The sequence below is a fragment of the Strongylocentrotus purpuratus genome, unplaced genomic scaffold, assembly GCF_000002235.5.
Source record: "Strongylocentrotus purpuratus isolate Spur 01 unplaced genomic scaffold, Spur_5.0 spur5_scaffold_16, whole genome shotgun sequence".
NCBI lineage: Eukaryota > Metazoa > Echinodermata > Echinoidea > Camarodonta > Strongylocentrotidae > Strongylocentrotus > Strongylocentrotus purpuratus.
Window position 1 is genome coordinate 18439149 of NW_022145601.1, and position 13399 is coordinate 18452547.

The window sequence follows — 13399 nt, forward strand, 5'->3', positions numbered from 1 at the left end:
TATGTGGTCGCATATTTGAGGTTTTGAAGACGATCCTAAACGATCTAGGCTTCATCCACTTAAATCCTGCGATGTATTTCACGTCTCATTATACATCCCGATATCCGGGGTATGTTGACATATTATTTTTCGACGATGTCTGGTTGGTTGGTAGTACGTGGTATTATTTGAGGGTAGTATCAACATATTGTTTGCTGTGCTTCATTGATACGCTATGCCATCTCAAGAAAGATGTAGGCCTTGTTGTAGGCCTTGTAATAACATTATCGGATATTTAGGGCCACTAAACCAAGAAGTTTACCATAACGCTTAATTAATGTAACTTAGGGAAGGAAAATACAAATCGAAATTGGGCAAGTTAACACAATACGAGATATTAAAAGAGTTAAATTAATTTACTGCAGGGAGAAAACGTTACATGGGCTAGAGTGACAGGAAAATTTAGTTTGCTAATGTAAAGTAAAGGTGTTGTCCCACATTTTGAAGTGTATATTGAAGAATATTAATAGTGGAAGATAATGTGGGTATTGATATAATTGGTTTTCATTTCTCAATTAATGATCGAAGATACTAAACATTTGAATGTATATTGCGTAAAAAAATCATGAATGAATTATATAAATATATACAAAATCATTTAATGAGACAAGTCAACTGCTTTGAATTAGGCGCTTGGTGCTGATTGGGGAATCCTAAGCTGTTTGTGACAGTATATTGTTTATACCGGTATAATGCCCAAGGACTTTATACCTTTCAGTGGTTTTGATAATATGAATATTAAAAACAAGATATTCACCGTACGTCAAAACAAGGGTTTGAAGGACATTAAACAAGCCTGCTTACGAACGCAAATGAAATTGCGAACAACAGCATTAGAGTAAAATTTAATGGCTTCTGAATCCCCTTTTTTCTTTAAAATGTTTTTTGTTTAATTATTGAAGCCATGCATGATGCATGAATTTACATAATTTATGAAAAAACCGAAGAAAATGAGTATGTATACTTTACAAGATTCAACCAATTTACATGAATATCTCCGATTCGAGTCGTTGATATTCTAAAAACAGAAATGGCTGCATACGGAATATCTATCTTTAAAGGGAAAGTCCACCCCCAAAATAAGTTTGTTTCGATAGAGGCAGAATAATAAGAAAATCAGGTGAGTGAAAGTTTGAGCAAATTCTGAATGAAAATAAGAAAGTTATGAATTATTGAAGTTGTGATCAATCAAATACAAATTGGCAACTCTATGACGTATCATGCGAGCTCAACTTTCATTTGCTCAGTACTAAAAAAATCTAAAATTTTCATTTTCCCTCAAGAAAAATTTCAACCATACATGCACCCTAAATATAATAATTGCAAATATGTTTCTATACTCCCCCTGCAAGGAACAAATATATATTCCGTCATCAAGAACGAAGAAAACATGATTTTATGGAATATTATGCACAAAGCAAATGAAGGAGAGCTCGTATAATAAGACACAGAGTTGCCAATTTGTATTTGATTGATCACAACTTCAATAATTCATAACTTTCTTATTTTCATTCAGAATTTGCTCAAACTTTCACTCACCTGATTTTCTTATTATTCTGCCTCTATCGAAACAAACTTATTTTGGGGGTGGACTTTCCCTTTAAGATCCCATTGGAAATAGACTTATTATCAGCTTGTATGGCTCATCCTATATCTTTTGACAGTTAAACATTACATATTTTAATGTATACCTGACGACTAACATCAAATCAAATGAGTATCTTAAGCAAAAAGAATCCGTATCGATGATTGTAATACAGATAGGCCTATAGATATGAGCTTTCATTGATTCCAAAACTGTTTCAGTATTTGAAATCGATCCTTAAGATCGTTTTCATAAAGGAGTCTAACCATCTGCCCCTTTGGTGGATATGATTACGTCGCCTCGAGACTATCGTATGAAAGTGATCGGTGTTTCTGTCACATCCAATATGATACCCCCACCAGCGGATTTAGGAGCACAACAGGGCCTAGTTTCATAAAACTTGTTATCAATAACAAATTATGATAACTGTTATAAGCTACTGAAACCGTTGCGTTTCATTGGGTGTTTGCCAATTTCGTTTCATAAAACTTGTTATCAATAACAAATAATGATAACTGTTGAAAGCTACTGAAACCGTTGCGTTTCATTGGCTGTCGGCAAATTTGATATAACAATGTGACAGTTGTTACTGATGATAAGTTTTCTGAAACGGAAATAACGGAAATACAAAGAACAGTTGACGCATCTTTTCCCGACCACCTAAAACCTTATGCCTATTACTTCAGACGTTCTGTACATCTAACAATGGCGTCGGCGAAAAAACGCCACTTAATCCTGTGTACTGGAGTCATTTGTCGAACACAACATCAGCTTTGGAAAAATTGCAACTTTTTCATCTGCATTTCTCCGATCTGAAATTGCCCTACTTCTGAAGAATGTGATAATAAACAAAATCAAGGTACCATAATATTTGCATTGTTCGAACTCTATATTTCTATTGATCCACTACCCAGTGATGGGAAGTGCCATTTTTCACACGAGCCACAAGACTGCGGCAAATGGAGCAGTGATTGTAGGATGACAATGACCTTTGTGATATCTGTGTTATTCACTATGATCATGACTGACAAAGAAAGCGGACAAAATATACAGTTCCTCAGGTAGACAAAGGAACATCCCTTCGACTGCTATTATGTAAAAAATGTGTAGAACAGGTGTCACATGCATATTCACTTTTTACATAATAGCAGTGAAGTGATGTTCCTTTGTCTACCTGAGAAACTGTATATTTTGTCCGCTCTCTTTGTCAGTCATGTTCATAGTGATTTGAGAGATACAGCACCTTTCTTTCAATGGCGCATTCTATAAACGTTGAGGTAACTAACGCTTTACGCTCTACTAATATAATATAATAAATGTAAAAATATCATCATAAATATATTGAAGGGAGCCAGGGATAATCGACCATACGTCCTTAAGGATGTTCACCTCTCATTTGAACGGCGCCTTCCCTACTCTTCAGTAATAAGTGCTGTCAAATGGAACTAGCGGATTTGACAGAAACCAATCAAATTCCACCTTCATTGTTATGAATCTGTTGTGAAGGGAGAAAATGGTAATAAAATGCATTATTGGCTCTTGTTTCTCCCTCTCCCACCCCCTCTCTCTCTCTCTCTCTCTCTATCCCCTTTTCAAACTCCTTTGAATTTCTTTCTCTCTCTCTCTCTCTTTTGCTCTCTATTTCTTTCTATCTCCCCTTTTTATCTTTATCGCGCTCTGTTATTATTTTACTTTTTTGGCTTGATAGCGTCATAGTAATACAGATTTATTCAGAGTACATTAACGCTAGATGTCTTTAAACTAGTGGATAACATTGAGGGAAAAAAATTCTCGCGTGTAAGTTGATATATTTTTATCTTGATAATGAGGGCATGGAGAGTATGTACTTACCACCAGAAGACAGCTGAAGTGTTCCACATAGCACAGCAACAAAGCACCAAAACATTACGTGTAAACCCATCGGTAGGCGACCATCATACCGACCCTGAGCCCCAGGCGAGAGTGGCGGCGATGACCCGGCTTCGCAGCGGCATATCTCCCCGCGAATGTTGGCAGGCATAAATTCCATAGTGGGTAGCCGTGTAAAAATCCAAAGCTTAGCTAGCGATCATGACTCCTTGCATGCATCGTGTGGTGGAAAAACTCTCGGCAGTGTCTGCATCTCTTGAAGAAAACAAATCCTTCCGGATGCCTCCCCCTTAGCAGTATAGTGTCTGCGTGGCAATTAGAAAGAGACAGTAACAAGTCAGACGCGATGCTGGTTTGAATGCACGGAGAGCAAGTCCCACTGTGCTGGTTACTGCGTAGTGGCGTTAAATTGTTATAAACATACCTTGCAGACGACATTCGCCAGTGACCATAAATGCGTGTGGCGGTGGAGCGGTGTACACAGTTGTATGCGAGCGGGCGTGCGATGCAACACACATTCTCACTCACACACAACACACACTCTCATATAGACTGACACACTCGCCCACACTTTCCGAGCACTTAGCATTGTGTTGAGTACTGGTTAGAAAATAGACGCACTGACCTAAAACGCGTCACAATTATTACCCAAGGCTTAAAAACTATTCAGTGCTTCATCTATTCTCCGTGTTTACTCCGCTGTGCAAGGCTGTGACGAATACCAATAATATTGGAATCCTTACCGTGTTAATCATGGAAAGGCCTAAAAAGATATTTCCTTCCATATTATTATTCCTTCAAGATATTTTGGTGGCGTCGAGCAAATGAAAATAAATACGGATATCCTCTTTCGCATGTTAGTAATCGGAGAACTTCGTGCAAGAAGTGCGGGCAACCATTAATTTGGAAGTGTGCTCCAAAACAAAACTGCGATAGTATCCGCAATGACAAGTGGATAGTTTGGTAACATCTTTTTCACACGCTTTACACACTTATCAGTATTTTGCAGACTTATTTTTTTCTCTTTGTAAATATTTCTTAAATATCACTTTATTAATCAAACTTTGACAACAAAGAAAACAAAGTAACTCAGGATAGAAGCACATTACCATTAAGAGCAAACAAAGACATCTTGGACAAAATTGCAGCTTAAAGAACATTATTGCTATGAACAAATCTTATAGAAACATAGTTATAAAGGACTTTAATTCAAAATGAAAATGACGAGTCATTTAAATTTAAATAAACTAATGACCATCATTTATACATATTTCTATCAACAAACTACTATCTATTTAATATCATTTTCATTTGTATTAATTTACAATTTTAGAGTGGAAGACCCTTATCAGCAGGATTTTTTCCACATATTTTTATTTTGGTAGATAGCTGTATTCGGGCGTCAACAAATGTACAGTTATGACTAAATGTCATTTTATTGTTACACATTTACTATAAGTTTGATTCATTCAATAGCCAAGTTAAGAATCAGCCGAAAATCTTCAGTACTCTGTTTATTTTAAATCATACCATTGGAAAACATAAAAGCTAAAACCACCGGTTATTTCATTTCTACATACGTCAGCAATTTTTGTGTGGTTTCAGAGGTGATTGGATCGATGAAATCCCTCTTGGTCAAAAACAAGATAACTTAGCCATAGGAATATTTGACATTTGTAAACAAGTATAAAAAATGACAACCACGCGCATTTACAAGGGTTAGGGTTCAAAGCACCAGATATCTCGTATATCTGTTACAACGACTATGCCAAAGCTAAAAGTGCAGTGTGGGATATATTTATTATGGGTTTGTAAAATGATGTTGAAAGGTACACGTCATCCTGTCTCACAGCCTAACTTCAATTCAATTTTAAATGTCCCTGGAGGGAGGAAGACCTACTTTCGGCTTTATCAATTCATTGACTCAGATTTATAATATCTTCCATTTCTCTCGTCATACATTTTGCTCATGCTTTGTCCACGATGTTTCTGTTTGAATCTTTTTTCTTTACTTTGTCTTCACTCTTTTTATTTTAGTTTCTTTTATTTCACACGAAAAAACAATACATTAACAAAACAAAGCATATTAACAAACTTGATATTCATGTACAATAAAGACATCTACACAGCATAAGTTTGTATTGCATTTACACTAGATAATTTTGAAATTACAGGTGAAAAAAGGGGTCTTAATATTTTTTCTGCACTATCATGTCATGTTTCCCTGCATCTAAATTATTTTCATTTCGGTTGTATTTCTCCCTCTCCTTCTTTCTCGTTTCGTTCTCTCTCTCTCTCTCTCTCTCTTTCTCTCCATTTCCCAAATTGTCTCCCCTCGCTACCGACCCACTCTCTCTCTCTCTCTCCCCTTCTTTCAATCCCCCACCCTCTCTCTCTCTCTCTCTCTTTCTCTCTCTCTCTCTCTCGTTTGTCTCAGTACCCCTCTTTCTGTCTACCCTCTATCTATTTTTCTTTCTATCTTCTTTTCCCCTCTCACGTCATCTCCCTTAATATGTCCCATCTTCATGTAATCTGACACAAAACAGAAACGTCAGTGAATCCTTATAAAATATAAAATATGCGTTGTTTCCAAACGTTCCTATTACCAACTGACCTGGAAACGACATGTCATTCAGCAGGCAATTTCGCCACGACAAGGCCTCTAATATCACAATCGATAATTAGGTGATAGGCCCAGCTGTGACATAAGGCTTTATCGAGCGTTCTCCAGCCTCGACACGTTAGCGGCGAGCTAGATATTTATGATCAAAACACGTCAAAGACTCAAAATCACGGGTAGAAACAGCGTCATGATGATACATGTTCATCAAAACAGTATTATGATATTCTAATACGTTATAATATTAATAACAATGATAATGATAATCAAATAATAATTAAAGGCCTATAATGATAAATAGCATAATTATTTATTGTTATTATTTTATTAAAATTAATATTATAATTATTATTATTAATAACATCATTATCATCATCATCACTATTATCGTTATCATTTTCATTAATGTTTTTATTTTCTTTATTTATAGTCAAACATTGTGATTGTTATAATATCCTGTGAATGATGTATTGTATATGCGGTAGATCCAGTTGTTGCGCGATACTTCATTTTAATACTTGAATGAGATATGATACTCATCGAAATCAAGGCTCTGGTCTAGGCCGCAGCAATCCGAAGAATCCTCCAGACAGATTTGTATAAAAGCCTGCCCTCGTATCTATTGTAGGATATCCATTACGTCTCTTTATTTGTTTCATGTGAGCATCAATGAAAAAATGAGACATTTGGGCCGGTTTTCTTTCATAAGAGCCAAGTGATCAGACAATATCAAGGTATAGTACATCCCGTTGAATTCACTCTTCTGTTAAATAAGGGTTTCAATTTAAATCTCGGTCCAAGACAGACGAAGAAAGGACGTCTGAGCAACTGTTCGTACTGCGTGCATTGAAGTGTCCTAATCTAAGTAAAGATTCCTTCATTATCGTGTAAAGAATTAAAGTCTTCTGCCAATCGTAGCGATTCCCTTGATAGAGTCCATTGTGCTGCTCCACCAGACCGCCGCTGATCTGGACATAGCTTTAAGATAAGATTAAGTACTGGTCGTACGTGTAAATTGTGAAGGAAAATGGTAGGAAACACTTGAAAACGTCGATTATGTTTAGTACTACTCAGTAGCACATCAACCTTAAAGGGAAAGTCCACCCTGATACCAAGCTAGTTTTAATAGAAGCAGAAAAGTGACGGGAAAAGGTTAGTGAGATTTTGAGAAAATTCAGAAGCCAATAAGAATATCAGTGTGGACTTTCCCATAACACAATTCAAATTTTCATTGTCAGTGTGTTTCCAATATTATTCACATGTTAGCAATACTATGGATACCCGGAAAACAATTTAGGTTCCAGACTCCGTCTCAAAGTTTGACAAGACCCGTTTGCAGGTCAGTGCACTTTTATAGTCAACTACCGCTGTGCTCTTCCATTAATGTCATTAATTTAAAAAAAAACATATACCTTACTTTATTTGATATATTAACAATGAACGGTGTATACCTACTTTACTGTCTGAAGATCTGAAGAGAGAGGGGGAAATAAGCACTGATGAATACGACTGCAAAGACTTCCTTCATTACAGTCCACACTGGTCAATATATAGTCCAGTCCAATTCTACGGTCCGTCTTTGAACGAGGTCCAGGAACTACTCACAACGGACCAAACCATTAAACTGTCTCGGCTACCACATAATCCACATACAATCACACTCCCCCGCGAATAGGGAGAGCCAAGCATTTAATTCAAGGTTGGTGAGCTAAGCTTGGTCTAACAATATTCATATTCACAATACATGTCCCAGGTAACTTCTAAGGGGTAATGAGAAAAAAAGCTTTCCAGGCTACTGGTTATCATGAATTGACTCCAAAAGACGCACCGTGAACTTTATCAAATAAGAATGGGGATTTGTACCAAAAATATGTACTTTATGTACATAAAGGCGATCAGCCCAGTGATTTTGAAGAAAAACTTGAAAATGGTGTCAGGAAGGCAGAGAGAGAGAGAGAGAGATTTAAACTAAATTTACATTATTCTGATGCTTGGACTCCTATCTTATGTGACACCAGTATTGTACAAACTAATCGTCATTCGCTCAAAATATGTCTATATATACATGACTATCGGAGGCAAATTCACTTATGTGGCACTTCTTAAAATGTTCGAAAATTACAGGTACATATTACGTAATCTGAACGTGATTTCTATGACGGTTATAAAGAAAGGGTTTTTAGAAAAAAAATGCCCTTTTAGTTGATTTCTTGAAAGTCTTTTCAATCGTATCGTTAAGCAAACTGCATTTCATGTTTACGCCAGATTTTGCCCTTTCGAAACCAAACAAGACAGGAAGCGTCCCACCCGTTAGACATGTCTCTCTCTTTCTCAAACCACTTACTAATATTATCATGTTTCGCTACCATCGGTGAACACCGCGGGAAACGGGAAACGGGAGGGAAAATACGACGCGCGGCCTTGGACCCATTATTGAAGCAGTCTCCTCCCGGAACAATGAGGGAAAGTGACGTCTGAAAATGTCACGATCATTGCTCAGCCCTTTACCTACGCACCTTTAACATTCAACATCAAATGTCATTTCCACCGTAAACTTTGAATAGTGGATCGGTGGAGACGTGGAGTCGACATACGGAGCGGCACCGACTGTTAAAAAGCAGGATTTTCATAATGCTATGGTCACACTTTCACGTAAGGCTAGCCATGTAGGATAAATTTTGTTTGTAAACATGCGAACGTTTAAATTACGTTTTACGTAATCGGAACATGATTTATATAAGATATTGAAATAGCCCTACAACAAGTACAAATGTTTAATTTTTAAAAGTAGTTACGATCGTGATTTTTAAAAATTATCGCGCCGTTAACACCCCGTCGGAGCAACGTAGCTGCCAAAGAGCAACAAAATAGTCAAGGACCAGTTACTGCAGACCCTTTTAACAGGGGGCCACATCTACCACGTACTACCATAATAGCAAGACAAAGACGACATAAATGCATTGTAACGTACGTTACGTAAGACCGCGTACAAAAACTTAGCGCCACTTAAGCCCCACTTCAGAGAACGCGGTTGTCGTAAAACATTGTAAAATATTGAACATTTTCAAAGAAAATTCTCTGTATCTTGCAGAAAGCGTTACGTAGATCCCGTAACTACCACGTTACCATTGCACTTACTAATGCCTACGTGGTAGCCTATAGTCCCATCCCCGTTACGCATAAATGGCTTTGCGGCTATGAGCGTTACGTGAAAGTGTGACCGGAGCAAGTAAGTAAACGCGTAAACCTCTATAGAGTAACCAAACTGCCGCTCTTGACGAATATAACGAGATTGATTGCCTTCATTGCGTGTATCGTCGTGCGAAGATAGTGAGTTGCTCTACACAAGCATGAGGAGAGCGAACCATTAAAAACCGAAGGTAGAACTCAATAAGTACTCCCAGTGGGGTTTTCTTCTAGGGAAGGTCGGCGGATAGCACGCTCTGGAAGATCGTATAATATTACGAGCACTTTGGACTTTGGTTCTAATTAAAGCGCTTATTCACTGAAGTCCTCGTGTTTTATCTGGCGAATTGCTTTTTCTATCTTCTTAATTAAAATCAGCTCCGTTTCCAGCGCGTTCGTCGATGTTTAATCATTGGGGAACAAATAACCTGATACGTAATTAACTTTCATTAAACAAAATACCAAACAGTTACAAAGTAATAGAAGATGGAGACTCGACAACCAATCGATTTTTCTGACACTATGGATAAACTGTATATTTCATTGGTTGAATAAGTCGAGGATCATATTGGAATTACTTTCACACTCCTACAAGTATATACTTAATGTTACTTTTTACGGCAAATACTCACACCCACCGTCATGATCACCTGCTTTAATTACATACTCTGTCTCTCTCTTTCTTTCTCTCTCTCTATCTTTCTCTCAATATCTCTCTCTCTCTCTCTATCTTTCTCTCAATATATATATATATATATATATATATATATATATCTCTATCTTTCTCTCAATATATCTCGCTCTCTCTCTCTCTCTCTCTCTTTCTCTCAATATCTCTCTCTCTCTCTCTCTCCCTCTATCTTTCTCTCAATCTCTCTCTCTCTCTCTATCTTTCTCTCAATATATCTCTCTCTCTATCTATCTTTCTCTCAATATCTCTCTCTCTCTCTCTTTATCTCAATATCTCTCTCTCTATCTCTATCTTTCTCTCAATATCTCTCTCTCTCTCTCTTTCTCTCTATCTTTCTCTCAATATCTCTCTCTCTCTCTCTCTCTATGCACACACACACATACACACATACAGCATCTTATTCTCTCTTTTCAATTATTGTATCTCTATATTATGTCTTCTTATATCTACCCCCTCTCTCTCTCTCTCTCTCTCTCTCGTTCTCTCTCTCTCTCTCTCTCTCTCTGTGAATACAAAGTGAGATGATACAGTGAAATATTTATGTTTCACTATACTGAAAATATTGTTCCAGCCAACATCACTACAGGATGCAGTCAGACGTACTACCGTCAAGTCTCATAGGATTAGTAACAATATCTTACCAGCAACAATAAGGGAACCGCCAGGGTTTTCCCCGAAAATGTCCTTTTTCAACAACTTATCCGATTCAGTGAACTTGTACTCGTACACTTGGACAACTATCAATCCTCTTTCTATCTCTTGGTGTTTTCATCCCCTCCAGTTTTCATTTCAAATGTGTTTATATTCAAGCATATATTTTTTCTATTTTATTTACTAAAGTTTTCGTTGTGATTGATGTTGTTTAATATGTGCATATTGCTTACATTTACAGGTTGTTGTTGTCGTTATTGTTTTTGTAGTTTTTGTTGGCGTGTATCATTAATTCATAAATATTTACCTTTTTTAATGTGCATGTTGCCTTCTTCCAATCGCTTGTAAGTTGAATTTTCATTCTAAGCATTATTTTTCCCCTCCCATCGTGTTTGTCAATTGAAAAGAAATACCACCTTGAATGTAGGAGTGTTTTTTAATGGTATCAGATAATTGCTTTTTCTTTTCTTCTTAAATTACAACTGTTTTCATTCGTCACTGGAGATTTATTGTTTTAATCAGTTTCAATTGTTTCAATCAAAGCTGAATGAAGATTAATTTATAAAAAATATATTTTCCCTTTCAGTATTGCACAAAAGCAAATTAAAACCTCATTTTCCGCACCCCTTGAAATTACGGGTCAACAGGGGTCAAAGTTGCCGCAGTAACGGTGACGAAATAACAGTCATGTGGACCCAACCTGTTCACCTATACCGTGTGAGTCAAAAAAAAGTTTACACCTAGAAAATTGCTAATTATTTTAAAAATCATCTATGTACAGTACATTATTATACATCTTTTAAAAGAGTGTTTATCCCAAATCATTTGGTACCATTTTTGTATGGCATGTGTTCACGCTTGAATGCACAGGAGGCATTGTTTGCGAGAGTGCAAAAATCGACTTGCGCCAAAGTGATGCCTACAGTATGTAATTATGTAAGGATTAGAAGGGGTGAGAGAATGATTTGAATGTATCAAATGAAGTGCATTGCATATGCTTTATGCAGAAGCAAATTCGCACACACACACACGCACAATTCTTCGCTGATATTTGATATGTGTGGCATGATTAATTTTGTAAGGAATGTTATTTGGATCTGCAAAGACCGAATTAATACCCAAATCCCGATTGTTTAATTCAAATATCACATAAGCAACTTTGGCGCAAGTCTACTTTTGCACTCTCGCAAACAATGCCTCCTGTTCATCCAAGCGTGAACACATACCACACAAAAATGATACCAAATGATTTGGGATAAAACACTCTTTCCTAAGATGTATAATAATTTACTGATCATTGATGATTTTAAAAATAATTAGCAATTTTCTAGTTGTAAACTTTTTTTTTACTCACACTGTATAGCTGAGGCGATGAGCGGTGCTTAATTAATACAAAGTCATTGAGAATATGCGTACTCCACATAGGATGATGTCATCAATTCGACAGTTATTTTTAAGGTCGACATCTTCCGAGTATTCCGAGAGCTGTTACTCCTCTGACGAGCACCAAAAAATAGCATATAACTGATATTACTGTAAACTATAGATTATAAGCTTTCTGTTGATATACATAATTCGACTATTTCAATTGTTCACGTCCGAGAGGATCTTTAACTTCATCCTAAACTCAAATTATATACCTAACGGGCCAAGGGGTATATCCCCTATCGGCCTTGTCAATCTGCTCCCTCAAATTTAAAACATATTAGTACTGTTTTTCAACCGGAGAGCCACGAGAGAATTGTATTACAATACGAATATGTTTTGAAAGGAATAACGTCAATTCTTGACAACAAAGTATCAAACACTGTATGATGCCCGCACATATATGTTACTTTGGGTAATCTGATAAGAAAATAACATGTCAGAGATAGTGAAGTGTATTTTTTCCGTCGATCACTCGCAAACTTTAGAAACTGGATAGTTTCAGGCAGCGAAACCCATGAATATCCCAATAAGTGTCTCGATATTCGGGCACCTTGCTGCCGTCATTAATTGAATGTTTTATATCGAAATGAAATTTAAGCCAAAATAGGGTGTGTTTTTTTTCCTCGTTCGCTTCACTTCTCCCACATTTGATAATAAATCGGGATGATTTGTGGCAACGAGATGACAGAATCTAAAATTAACATTCATTTCATCTAGTGTATATTGATGACTAGATACGTTCTTTGCCATATTAAAAGTGCTATTTTTTTCATCCATCGCCGCTTCGCTCACTCGAAATATTTAGGATCAGGGTAGCATATTTTCGGACAAAAGAGCCTCACGGCACTTACGCAGAAATATGTCCGTACGTAAATATGCGTACGAGGGATGGAAAACAAAACTCTTTGATGAATGTTGGATTGGGGTGGCGACTAAAAGGGTGCAATGCCGCAACGCCACTGTTCGGATTACCTTTGAGTAAGGTTCCTTGATAGCCCGACATTTGCTTTTGCGTTAATTGCTCCGGGCTTTATTTCGTCAAAGGTATAAGAGTTACGGTTACAGTTGCAATTGGGCTTTAGGTTAGGTTTACTATTTTAGGGTTAGGATTAGGTGTAGTGTTTTGGCCAGGGTTGGCATTTAGAATTGGGCTAGTGTACATATTGACGGGGGGGGTCGTCGCAGGAAGCCGGAACATGTGTCGGATCGCTGTTCACCACGGTCCCTTACCCAACCCCAACTCACAAACGTCAACCTCGATTATTGCCTTTGTAACATAAGTGGACACACAGTCACGCAGTCAAAATCATGTCTTGAAAATACAACTTGA